The following is a 12,130-nucleotide window of genomic DNA, read 5'->3' as shown; positions in this document are numbered from 1 at the left end:
AGCATGCTTTTATAATATTCATGCCTAGGATGCCTGGAACTTCAGGGGGGGGTTACTCGCTCAGGTGGGTCTTTAACGACCAACACACCACGTCTGGGGATTATGCAGCCAAGCACCTCAACATCTGGCTCCAAATAACCCAGATAGGGGATTTCCAACCCATTGGCAGCTCTGAGCTCTAACCAGTGACAGGACTTTAACTTACCCTGAAAGTTCTGTTTGAAGAAGCTCTCTGAGATGGTGGAAACCATGGACCCTGTATCGAGAATACATTTAACATTCTCACCGGCCAACTTAATGACTACCTGAGGAGAGGGGGCAATCAGGCGTTCCTTTAGCGCTGCATCAACTACACCACTGTCTGAGCCTTGCGTGTCCCCACCTAATGTCTGGCTCTGCACATTAGGGGGAGCTAGTTTTCCATCTGTGGGGGGCTGGAGAATGCTACCTGGGGGGCGCTGACAGTGGAGGAGGGGCGAGGGCGGGAGCGTTCGTTCTCACAGTCGCTAGCATAATGGCCCGGACGCTGACATCGTCGGCAGATAATGTTTGGCCGGCTATGCTGGGAAGCTGGGGGTTTCTGCATAGCTGCTAACGTCTGGGTAATCTGGTTTAGCTGTTCCTGCTGCTTGTGTACAAAGGCTGTTAAAGCTGCCAGTTGTGAAGAAGTGGAGCTATCTGGCGAACCGTCAAGTCGAGGCTGCAGGCTGGTGGTCTGTGTAGTACAAAAAGCAGACATAGTATTACCCCTACCAGCTGGTCCTCCCTCCCGTTCCCACCTAATAGCTTCTGCCCGAACATCAAGCAAGTTCAGGTCAGTATTACGACGAACCAGTCTCTTTAACTCCCTACGAAGGTCAGAGTTATTTACATGTTCTACAAAATGATCACGTAACAACAGGTCTGAATTTGAAACTCTAACTGGAGAGCTTGCAACCACTTTTTCCATTAAACAGTACAATACATGAGAAAATTCTTGGAGTGATTCGCCTTCCAACTGTTTCCTAGAGAAATAGTCTTGCTGTAATGTAATATATGACTTAGGGCACCCATACATTTCTTTCAGAATCTCAAACACACGGTCAGGATCTTCTCGCTCAGCACGGGGCCTGTATTTTATTTCATCTCGAGCTTCACCCTCTAAATGATCATATATGAAACATGCTTGGTCATTGTGTTTCAAATGTCTAGCCCTCATGCTGACTTTAACTTCTTCGATCCAGAATCAGAATCAGAATCAGAATCAGAAGAGCTTTATTGCCAAGTACGATTTGCACATACAAGGAATTTGTTCTGGTGTCATTGGCGCATAACAAGCATACAAGCATCCACTCATCGATACCAATACCGTGGCTGCCTCTGAAGACAGGACATCGTCTCTCGCGTGGGAGATACACCACACGCTCAGGTGCGGCAGAGTCCACCAACAGTCCACTTGAACTGGAGCCCGCCTGGGCCGCATCCCGATCCCGTCGTAGGCGGTCATTTTCGGCCTGGAGCTGCTCCATCCGACCCTGGAGGGCCTGGAGGTCCAGCGGTTCCTGCGACATCCTGGAGAACCTCGGCTGTCGGCCTGGAGGGCGGTCCGCAGCCCGAGCCACTGCCTTGCCTCCAAACAAAAGAAAAAAAACAAACTTTGCCTGCTAAACCACTAAAGCTTGCTCTGCTTCGCTTAAAATAAAGTTACGACAATAAAACTACACCGTGCCTGATTGTGATCATCCTGCCGACAACGCCAAAATGTGGTGGGGGCGATAGATAAAAGGATGATCTAGGGAGTTACACCAACAACGCCACCTTAGGACTTGCACCTAAAGAATTTACTCTTTTTCAAACTTTACTTTCTCAGAGCACAGGTCGGTACACAAATGAATACAGGCACGGTTTATAGAAAGTTTAACAAGTTTTATTTTAGTCACAAATGGAAACATTAATTTATTTAAGTTACTTATCTACTGTAAAAAACAATTATAGTTATTTTTATTTCCAAAGAGCACAATATTAATCTGTACCACAGACTCAGCTTAAGTTGAGACTGAGGAAATAACTAAGCTGAGGTCCTGCACAGCAAACAAAGAGAAAAGAAACCAAAATATCAAACAAACTCAAATCAACACAAAAGAAAACAAAACCATAATGCTACATGCATAACTTTTGCAGGTCCTCAAAGCTGTGCTACTTCCCACCCCCCCCACTAAGGAGTCGCGGTCAGTCAGTCTTGAACTACAGTACACTACTTTAAAACGAGCGTCTAACTGACAAGGGCAGAGCAACTATGAGCAAGGCAACAAAAAGAAACAAAACGTGGAGATAAAGGCAAGAGGCAAGGCAGGGCAACAACAGCAACCTAACGCCAGGCAGGCTTGAAACAAAGAGACACAGCCAGATGTAAATAAATACATATAAGCTACATTAGCAGACACAATAATGTAAGGCTTGTGGCACTGTTTACCTGCATGGCGGGCTGTAGCCTGCACCAATAAATAATGAAGCCGTCAGAAGCTAGCGGCGGCAGCGGTGGCTAACCGGAAGGGGACACACACACACCATCACGGCATACACGCCAACCTACGGCAGAACATTGTCAGCACTACACCTTATCACATTTTCAGCAATTCTGAGGCTGCACTACATACCTGGAGAGCGAACACATGGCACATACTTGGCAGAGGAGAGAGAGAGACTGAACAACCACGGGACTATATGAACAGGTCTGCATTAGCAGCCCATGACGCGGCTGCACTACAGGTGCCGGTAAGGGGCGTGACACACACCTGCTGCAATCGCCAGACCTGCTGCAACATAACTAAAAGACACAGAAGGGAAATACAATATATACATTTATACAGCCAATAACCACCCGGTTACATATACATTTATAAAAACCAGTTTCATCCTCTCAAACTGAGCAGTCACTTTTAAAAGTTGGCCTGGAATGACCTCGTCTACAGTGAAGTTAAAAGGTGTGAATTCTCTGGAGAAGAGAATCCCGACCCCCCCCCACTGTTACTGTCCCTGTGACTTAAAACCATCTCCCCATTCCACTCTCTTCTCCAGTCACACTCAATGTCAGAGGTGCTGTGTGTCTCCTGAATAAAAGTGACATTCAGTTGTTAAGTTTGGATCAAATTAAAAAGTGCAGCTCTCTTTGTGTCCTGACGAGCACCGTTAATGTTTAAAGAGCCCAGTTTGATGTCACACATGATTAAAAAAGAGCTGCAAACAAAGAAAAACACACACACACCAAACTAACGAAAGAAAAAATAAACACACTCATCCATCGTTTTCCTTCTCTAGCTGAAATCGATTTTTGTTAAAATTTTCTTTCAATAAAAGCAGGATGACCGAGGTCTCCTTTGTTCTTCATCAGAGACCTCACCGACAGACCGAAGAGATGCAGGTTAGGGAAGAACTCCTCAATGTTCACTCCCTTCTCTCCTTTTGTGTCAGCTAAAAACTTTCTTACACGAGAGAAGGAGTAATCACTGTCTCCCCGGCCTCCTCATCACCCTGTGTGCTCTGTGTGTCTCCCAGTGTGTCCTCCAGAGTGTCTTCCTGTGTGTCACCCAATGTGTCTTCCTGTGTGTCCTCCAATGTGTCACCCAGTGTGTCTTCGTGGTGAACAGTGCGCAGCCAGCAGCGACACCCAGGTGGACCTTTATAAAACAATAACATTAGTACTGGATGGGCGACATACGTGAGAAGTGCAGCCGGCAGCCCACCTGTAACCACCCGAACACGGAAATGGAGGAAGCACAGGAGTGACAAGACCCAGCCTCCAGCAAGCAAAGGGCTGACAGGTGCTTTACGCCCGCCTTTATGTGGCAGTCTCCCACGGTGATTGGGTGGAACTGCAGCACACCTGACAGTTACCAGGACAATGAACTACGTATTGCCACATCAACAAAAAACCACCAAGCAGCAATAAAGAAGAGGATAGAATAAGTCGGAAAAGTTAGAAAACCACTCACCCTGACCACGCTCACTCCCACCATTCACTCAGAGAGAGAGAGCGAGAGAGAGCTAGTCCCTGAGAGTGCACTATGTAGCCGAATCGTGATTGAGCCGGCAGTGATTGACAGGCCGAGGGGCGTACAAATACACCTAGGATGAGATCGTGCGCCCTTTATGCTTCCGGCGAGTGACTTCCGGTTGGCGTTGGTGCGGTGAATTGTTTGGCGTGGCGTGTACGGCGCGCCTCTGTGTCCTGTCTCCGCTACTATCAGGTAGGTGCCTGTGCACTTCCCTTGCCTGTAGATGCCCGCACAGCCCGGCACACTTAGCGAGTATTGTTTCGCCCTCTTGTAGCGCAACTGGTGCGGCTGCGGGCTGGGAGAGCGGAGCGCTCCGCGTCGGGGGTTGCCTGGGTGACAGTCGGTACTCTCTGTGAGGTAAGCCGCTCGTTATCAAATCAGCTGTTGGTTTGTTTACACCATAACGTTACCTGAGACTTTTTCTGCTGTACAGAAAAGCGGTGGGCTTGGCGATCGTGTCTCCCGCTGCCTTAGAGGCTGCACCTCTGTTCACCACCTCTGTGTCCAGGGTTTTGCCGGTCATCGGCCGCCACGTCCGGAACAGAACTGCTGTTTTTTGTTTGGCCGTTTTAATTAGGACTGTGTCCGTAGGAGCAATTATTCGGCCGTCCTTGACTCCGTCCACTGTCGTCGGCCGGGCCTACTGTTTTTAATATAGCTCCAGCAGGCACCGCCATTTAATAGAGTATTGTTTTTTTGTATTTATTTTTCTTGATTATAGTATGTGTTTTGTTTCTTTCTTTTTGTGGATTTCTTTGTCGAGTTGAGTTGATCTTTTGTTTATGTATGTTTAGTAGTTATGATTTTCCGTTATTAGATTAATTTGGATGTAATTTAAGATGTGTTATATTGGTCGTGTTGTGATTTAAGTGTTTATATATTTTGGGTTTGTTTGTTTGTTTGTTGTTGGTGTGTATTTTCTTAGTATTATGTTCGAGTAATTAAGTCCCTTTTTCTTCTTTTTGTTTAACAGGTGCTGTGGGTTGACACGTGCGGCAGCCCAACTCCCTGGTGGTGGTATCTTTTCACGAGTCCGTGTTTGGTGTGTTGTGTCACGGGTGGTGTTGTGTTGGATTTGCCCCTTTTGATTTTCTGCCGCCGTGGTAAGCCCCAGTCCTGTTCTTATATTATTATTAGTGGTTTTGCCTTTGGAAGCATTGTTTTTATTGTTAGGAAACATTATATGTTAAATAAAATAAAATATATTTTGTAACATAGAACCGCTCTCTGTCCTGTGTGTCGACGAACCTGTGTTGTCCTTTTAGAGGTCTTATTCTATATTTCCTGGGGGCGAAATTCCCCCAGGTGGCATTGTCGCTGGTCTTCTCCCCTTGGTCCTGCCACACTTACTACCAGGTTTGGTGGGTTCCCAGTCACAGAGGAGGACTTGGGCCAGTTCATGGCTTCACCATCACAGCCCCAGTCCAACCCTTATAATGACACAGCTTTAATGTTTTAATTTTAATTTAGCATATTATTGCTGTATTGAGAAATGGTTGTGGTAAATAATTTACTACTGCATGAAATCCTTTATGATCTTCTTTTTATCATCCACACTGTTAGGATATCAAAAGCAACCAGCAGTTGCAAGCTGGAATGCCTGTCAACTGCTGCATACAGTTCATCAAATGATGCTGCACTTCTTCCACTCTTTCACAATTTGAGCCTGATGAATCCTGGCATTGTCATCTTGGATTATGCCCAAGTCTTCAGGGAAGAAAAAAATGCATTGATGGAATAATCTGGTCATTCATTATATTCAGGTAGTCAGCTGACCTCATTCTTTGGGCACATAATGTTGCTGACCCTAGACCTGACCAACTGCAGCAACCCATTACTTATTTGCTTAGTTAAATCCAGGTGGAGACTTCTTTTTTGGCCTGGCAGTGTAGTTCCCATGATAAAAACTAACCAAAGCATGAACACGAACCACACTCTCATGTAATTGTAAAATCTTCCAACGTTATCAAAAGAAAATGTTGAAATTAAAACTCACAATGTAGATTTGGTTAATTTGTACAATAATGTGGTAAATTGAAAATAAAATGTTGACAGTTTCTTCCCCTATGAATGCTGAAGTTTGCAATGTGGCAGAATAGACCAACATACAGTAATGGTTAGAAAGTTGTATTGGAACCACAGACCTAAAGAGGCATTTCCTCTTAAGTTTGAAATGAAGTGACTTACTGGTATTGAAAGTGATAATAGTTTCAATGAGTATAATTTAATTAGATGATATTTAGCATTAATATATTTGGTGATATAATTCCCACCAAAATACTATGGTGGTCTGTTATTCACTAATGTAAAAATGGACAATGTACATATACCTGTAATATGATGGAAGAAGAATCACTGAAGAAGAGAATCTGTTTACTGATCACAGGAATGATTAATTGTTATCAATAAAATGTACTGAACCTTTATAGTAAGTTTACGGTATAGATGAGTTAAACATAAGGTAGAAGCTATGCACTCTTACAATTATTTTGAAAATCTTCCTATGAGCAATAAGGTGAAATCCTGATGTATCTAAGCTCAGTTTACAATGTAGAACAGTACAGAACAGTATAAAAACGGTTACTTTGCTCAAATAAGCTCTGTAAATATTTATATTTGGCTACTTATACAATCAGTAGGTCCGCAGTTTAGCCAGACTTTATGACTTTACTGACTTCATATTTTATTAATACAGTATCGTATTTTTTATGTATCAAATATTTAATCTCTACAAAGTTCCCATTGTAAGCTGTTTTTCGCTTGGTGACACGCGTCTTCTCCCTCTGCATCAGTAAATCTGTGATCGACCTCATGGTCTAATTCAAAGAGACATGACGTGCACTTACCAGCCTTGTCATCCTGGTTTGACACTCGTGCAACGGACTAAGCCAGGATGAACATAGTAGCATCCCAGCAGACTTGCCCGTGCTGGCCCCAAGTGGGAAATTGTGGGTTAACTGTGGGACAGTGTGGGCAGGGCACACCCACACACTTGTAGTCTGCCATAAGTTGTTGTCAGTCCGCAAAATGTTGTTCATGTGTGCATGAATAATAGGGGTGTAATGATTCATCTACTACAGCAATGTATCGGTTTATATTCATAAACAAAAACAACAACACAGTAGGTGGATTCTGATTAGGTGCATAGCAGTTTGGTGCTGCTTTATCATCATCATCATCCTCCGCTTATCCGGGGCCGGGTCGCTGGGGCAGGAGTTTCAGCAAGGGACCCCAAACTTCCCTTTCCTGAGCCGCATTGACCAGCTCCAACTGAGTGGAGATGTAATCTCTCCACCTTGTCCTAGGTCTACCCCGAGGCCTCCTCCCAGCTGGACGTGCCTGATACACCTCCCTTGGGATGCACCCAGGAGGCATCCTCACCAGATGCCTGAACCACCTCAACTGGCTCCTTTCAACGTGAAGGAGCAGCGGTTCTACTCCGAGCTCCCCCTGGATGACCGAGCTTCTCACCCTATCTCTAAGGGAAAAGCCAGCCACTCTCCTGAGGAATCCCTTTTCGGCCACTTGTACCCGCGATCTCGTTCTTTCGGTCATGACTCAACCTTCATGACCAAAGGTGAGGATAGGAACGAAAATTGACCGGTAGATCAAGAGCTTTGCCTTCCGGCTCAGCTTCCTTTTCATCACAACCGTGCGGTAAAGCGAATGCAGTACCGCAGCAGCCGCTCCGATTCTCCGGCCCATCTCCCGCTCCCTTTTCCCCTCACTCGTGAACAAGACATAGTTCAAGAGATACTTGAACTCTAGGGATTGGATGGCCCTAAGTAGTGCCCCCCTCACCCTATACTCCCGCAGCACCTCCCACAGTATTTCCCTTGGAACCCGGTCATACGCCTTCTCCAGGTCCACAAAACACATGTAGACTGGATAGGCGTACTCCCAGGCCCCCTCCAGGATCCCTGCAAGAGTAAAAAGCTGGTCCGTTCTTCCACGACCAGGACGGAATCCGCATTGTTCCTCTTGAATCCGAGGTTCGACTACCAGTCGAACCCTCCTTTCCAGTACCTTGGAGTAAACCTTACCAGGGAGGCTGAGAAGTGTGATGCCCCGGTAATTGGCACACACTCTCAGGTTACCCTTTTTGAAAAGGTGGGCCACCACCCCAGTTTGCCACTCCTTCGGTACTGACCCCAACCTCCATGCAATGTTGAAGAGACGTGTCCAAGACAGCCCCTCCACACCCAGAGCATTCAGCATTTCTGGGCGGATCTCATCAACCCCTGGGGCCTGTTATATTTTGTCTTGACTTATTTATAATGTATTTTAAAATGTTGATTCACCTGAACTCTTTATTTCTCCGATATATATACTGTATACTGTAAATATTGTGATGTCACGAGAGGCTGTGTCCTGGAGGGACGCTACATTCCCTTGAGATGGCTCCAACCATGAACAGCTTTGGCTCTGTCTGTTGGTGGAGTTGGGAACTCCACCCCTCAACACATGACATCTCATCACATGACAATCGGAACCTATGTTAAGTTGTGACTGTCAAAGATCCACCTTATCCTTAGTTATACTTTTGAACCTGAAATACCTTTTGTGTTAATACCCTATTAAAAACCATGACTATATTTGAACCTTGTGTCCTTGCACTGCTTGAGAGCCGTGTAGCCTCTCGTGATATCACAATATATATATACTGTATACCTACAAAGATACACTGTGGGTACTTTTAAGAACAGTTTTATGATTATTGGATGTTTATTTGACATCATCAAACTTAGAGGTAATAATAGGATATAATAATATAATATAAAATAATATAATTATTATTATTATTGTCACAAAACTCAGGGATTTTATACATTACTCTCCATGAAAATAATGACGGAAGTACTTTTGATATAATTTAAACAAAAAACAATTCCATTGCATATCAATCAGAAAGATTTTTTTTGTTGTCTCATTGCTGTACTTTTTCATCTGATTCATATTTTGGTTAATACTATTCTTATTATTGAACAATAATTTGTAACCGTTTTTGAAAGGTGTTTTACAAATAAAACTCACTAATAATAATAACAATAATACAGTATATATCTTCATATAATGATCATAAAATATTAAATGTTTTGTTAAATATTACAACAACAAAAGTAGTTGTACAACATGTTTATCTTGAACTGTAATGTGTTTATCTTATTTATCAGTAACTTCATTAACTGATAGTGATGACGAGACAAGCAGCCTCCTTGTGAATCACTTGTGAAGAGTGTAAAACAAAACTCCTCACTTTTCCCATAAAGTTTTCATATTGTTCAGTGTTTAGGCATTTCCTTGTGTTGGGATTAGGGGCGTGATTGGTTATGAATTTAGAATATTAATAATTGATTAATTATGGAATAATTAATTTCTTATAAAAAGTTGAGTCAAACTCGAATCGGGGCACCACTCCTCTCAAACAGAGGAGAACAATCGGTTCTGAATGAACCATTAATTCATAACCTCCAAAAACAGTCTCATAAATTAAGCCGACTACCAATTTGGATTATGATTAATAATTAACTTAATAATTGATAAATCACAATACTACATCAATAGTTAGGTGAATTGAAGGATTGGAGTTCTACAGGGAAGAGGTTGGCAATATACACACTTGTGCAATATTAATCAGACCAGACTGTATATAGTATAACATTTATTAAAAAGACATCAAAGATTTAAACAAGAATATCTACAAAATGTAACTATATACAGTGTGTGTGTGAAAGAGAGAGAAAGAGGGAGTCTGTGTGTGTGCAGGTCAAATGGTCAAGTCAGATGGAGGTAGACTACAACTCAAGATGGCGGTTGACAAAGAAACTACAAGATGGCGAAATCAAAGATGGCTTCTTGACCGCATGGCTGCTGTGTTTCTTGGTTAACTACTTTTGTAAAGTGAGATGTCAGGTTAGATGAGAGGTTAGAAGCATGCACATCTAGAGCTGAAAGCTAAGGAGCATGGACATCACTAACATCATATTAACCTAAATCTAGACATTACAACAACACTTTGTGTGAGCAAGTAAGCTCGGTACAACATTTCATCTATGCTTAGCCAAGTAGTGTAATGCTATGCTAGGCCCAGTTACGTTACCAAGTCCTTAAAAGATGCAAAAGTGTCCTTTTGAGCTGCTGTCTGTTGGTCCAGGAACAGTAGATGGTTGACTGTGTTTCTGGTGTCTGTGGCTCAGGTTCCTCCTCACAAGTTAGTTAGTTGGAGCTAACTCGGCTCTGGATCCTTAGGCAGGTTCTGGTGTCGCTGCCTCTGATGGGAGGATAGCAGGCTGCTGTGAGCGGGCCTGCTCGAAGATCAGCAGAGAGGGTCTCTTGCTGCTGGAAGCTTGTTAAGCTCTGTGCTGAAGGGTCTTCAGTCGAAGAGCTGACGTCTGTGTCCTTCCTGCACCCCAAAAGGGCAGGGGAGAGCTGAGGAGCCTGTGTCCTCCGGTGAGGTGGAGAAGAGAAGAGCGAAGAGAAGAGAAAGAAGGCGGGAAAACCCGGCTTTTGTATTGCCTGTTACATGGGGTCACATGTCACAAAGTGACCACTGAGGTGGGTTTCCCACTGATGTGTGGAAGATAAGGGATCTTTATTGACTGAGTTTTATGACACTCTTTGTCTTTGAGCAAGGGGCCATGTGTTCTCCACCCAAGATGCATGTGACTCCATCTTGAATGAGCTGATCCCCAACACTTGCAAGCGCTGCTCCAGAAAAATCACATGGCCGTGCTTCGGTGTGCTCGTACACAGCTGTGACGTCATCCGTCAAAATAGCTACAAGCCACAGACTGTATTAACTCGTAGCCTAGCAACAGCACATGGCTGTAAACCATAGCCCATAATAGTGCTGTACACTTTCGGCGGGAATTTTCACGCCGAAAGTGTACAGGAGAAAGAAAGCGGAAGAAAATAGAGCTGTCAAACATTACTGAACGAAAGGTTTTCTACCAATAACGTGGGGGAAACAACGTTTAACTATTAAATTATTATATGATCAGCTACCAAAACATTTGTGTTTTGGTAGTCAATTAGTCAATTTGACTGTCAATTAGACATTTCTTAACATTTTTTGGCATACAGCTACTTTTAGCTAGGAATAGCTATATTTATCTCATGCCCTGAAGTAATAAGTGTATGCATAATTACTATTTTAAACTTGAGTAAGACAATAATTAAAACCAGTTTCAATTTGTCGATCCCACACTGGTTCACTTATGATACCGTATAAGCACTCTCGCATAGTACCTTAATGTTTACTCTAGTTAATAACTAATCGGATATGTTATAAAATAAAAGTAGACAATCAATGTTAGCATAACTGCTGTGCTAGCTGGTTCTGTTAACCTCGGTAGTACGTAACTGATGCATAGTTTGTGTTACCATAAGTAACTGTCTCAGACAGCGTTTAAGACGATGATGACACATTTGAAGACAAACGATGATAAAGTCGGTTTGTAATAAAAGTGATTCAGGTGTTGGCGCCGTTTTACGTTCTCGATAAAGCTACTTTCACTGAAGTGGAAAAAAACACAACCACGCGTACAGGATAACGGTTGTTTTACAGAGGGTACATTTAGTTTAGGTATATACAAAAACTGACCTTGTTTTACACGTCGAGTATCACGATGCAACCCGTGGTTCCCGGTAAGCCTTGTGGCACATGAGGAATATTAATCTATATGTTGCACTGCTGGTTTGACATCGTTCACCCAAACGGTTGAAGCGCATACTAGATTTGTATTTTGAATGTCAAACTAATGTTGAATATTAAACTAACTTAATGACGGTCAGTTCATCTTGTCGAGATGTTCTCTCATCCGGTTCCAGGCCAAACAGGTTTACCGGTAAAGTAGTGTTTCCCATTGTCTGGTAATCCGCGAGTCAGAATTCAACAAAACCAAGCCCAGACCACAGCTGTAGTTCGGCCAGTCAAAAACATTTAGTTGTTTCCCCTATCTGTGCACCAGCTGGAGTCATACTGCCATGGATGTATTATAAGAACTGGATAGAGCATACCCACCCGTCTGCATTGAAGACAATTTTATCATGGTGGCCACCTGTGGTACTACAACAACAAATACTCATTCGGCCCA

The 12,130-nt window shown here is 43.4% G+C and overlaps 2 long non-coding RNA genes across 4 annotated transcripts; one reads left to right on the top strand and one right to left on the bottom strand.

Moving 5' to 3' along the window:
• Positions 1 to 1,279: 1,279 nt before the first annotated feature.
• LOC122778893 lies at positions 1,280 to 4,346 on the bottom strand. 3 transcript variants are annotated; one of them, XR_006361475.1, is made up of 4 exons: positions 3,972 to 4,346; positions 2,637 to 3,862; positions 2,453 to 2,568; positions 1,280 to 2,362 (listed from the first exon to the last, which is right to left on the bottom strand). It is a non-coding gene; the product is annotated as an uncharacterized LOC122778893 (long non-coding RNA). The 3 variants fall into 3 exon arrangements; XR_006361474.1 differs by having other exon boundaries at positions 2,637 to 3,656; positions 3,723 to 4,342; XR_006361473.1 differs by having other exon boundaries at positions 2,637 to 4,326.
• On the top strand, positions 4,161 to 5,206 carry LOC122778895. Its single transcript, XR_006361477.1, has 3 exons — positions 4,161 to 4,226; positions 4,309 to 4,391; positions 4,468 to 5,206. It is a non-coding gene; the product is annotated as an uncharacterized LOC122778895 (long non-coding RNA).
• The last annotated feature ends 6,924 nt before the right edge of the window (positions 5,207 to 12,130 follow it).

This window comes from Solea senegalensis, linkage group LG12, assembly GCF_019176455.1.
Source record: "Solea senegalensis isolate Sse05_10M linkage group LG12, IFAPA_SoseM_1, whole genome shotgun sequence".
Classification (NCBI taxonomy): Eukaryota; Metazoa; Chordata; class Actinopteri; order Pleuronectiformes; family Soleidae; genus Solea; species Solea senegalensis.
This window is presented reverse-complemented; position numbering and strand designations above follow the sequence as displayed.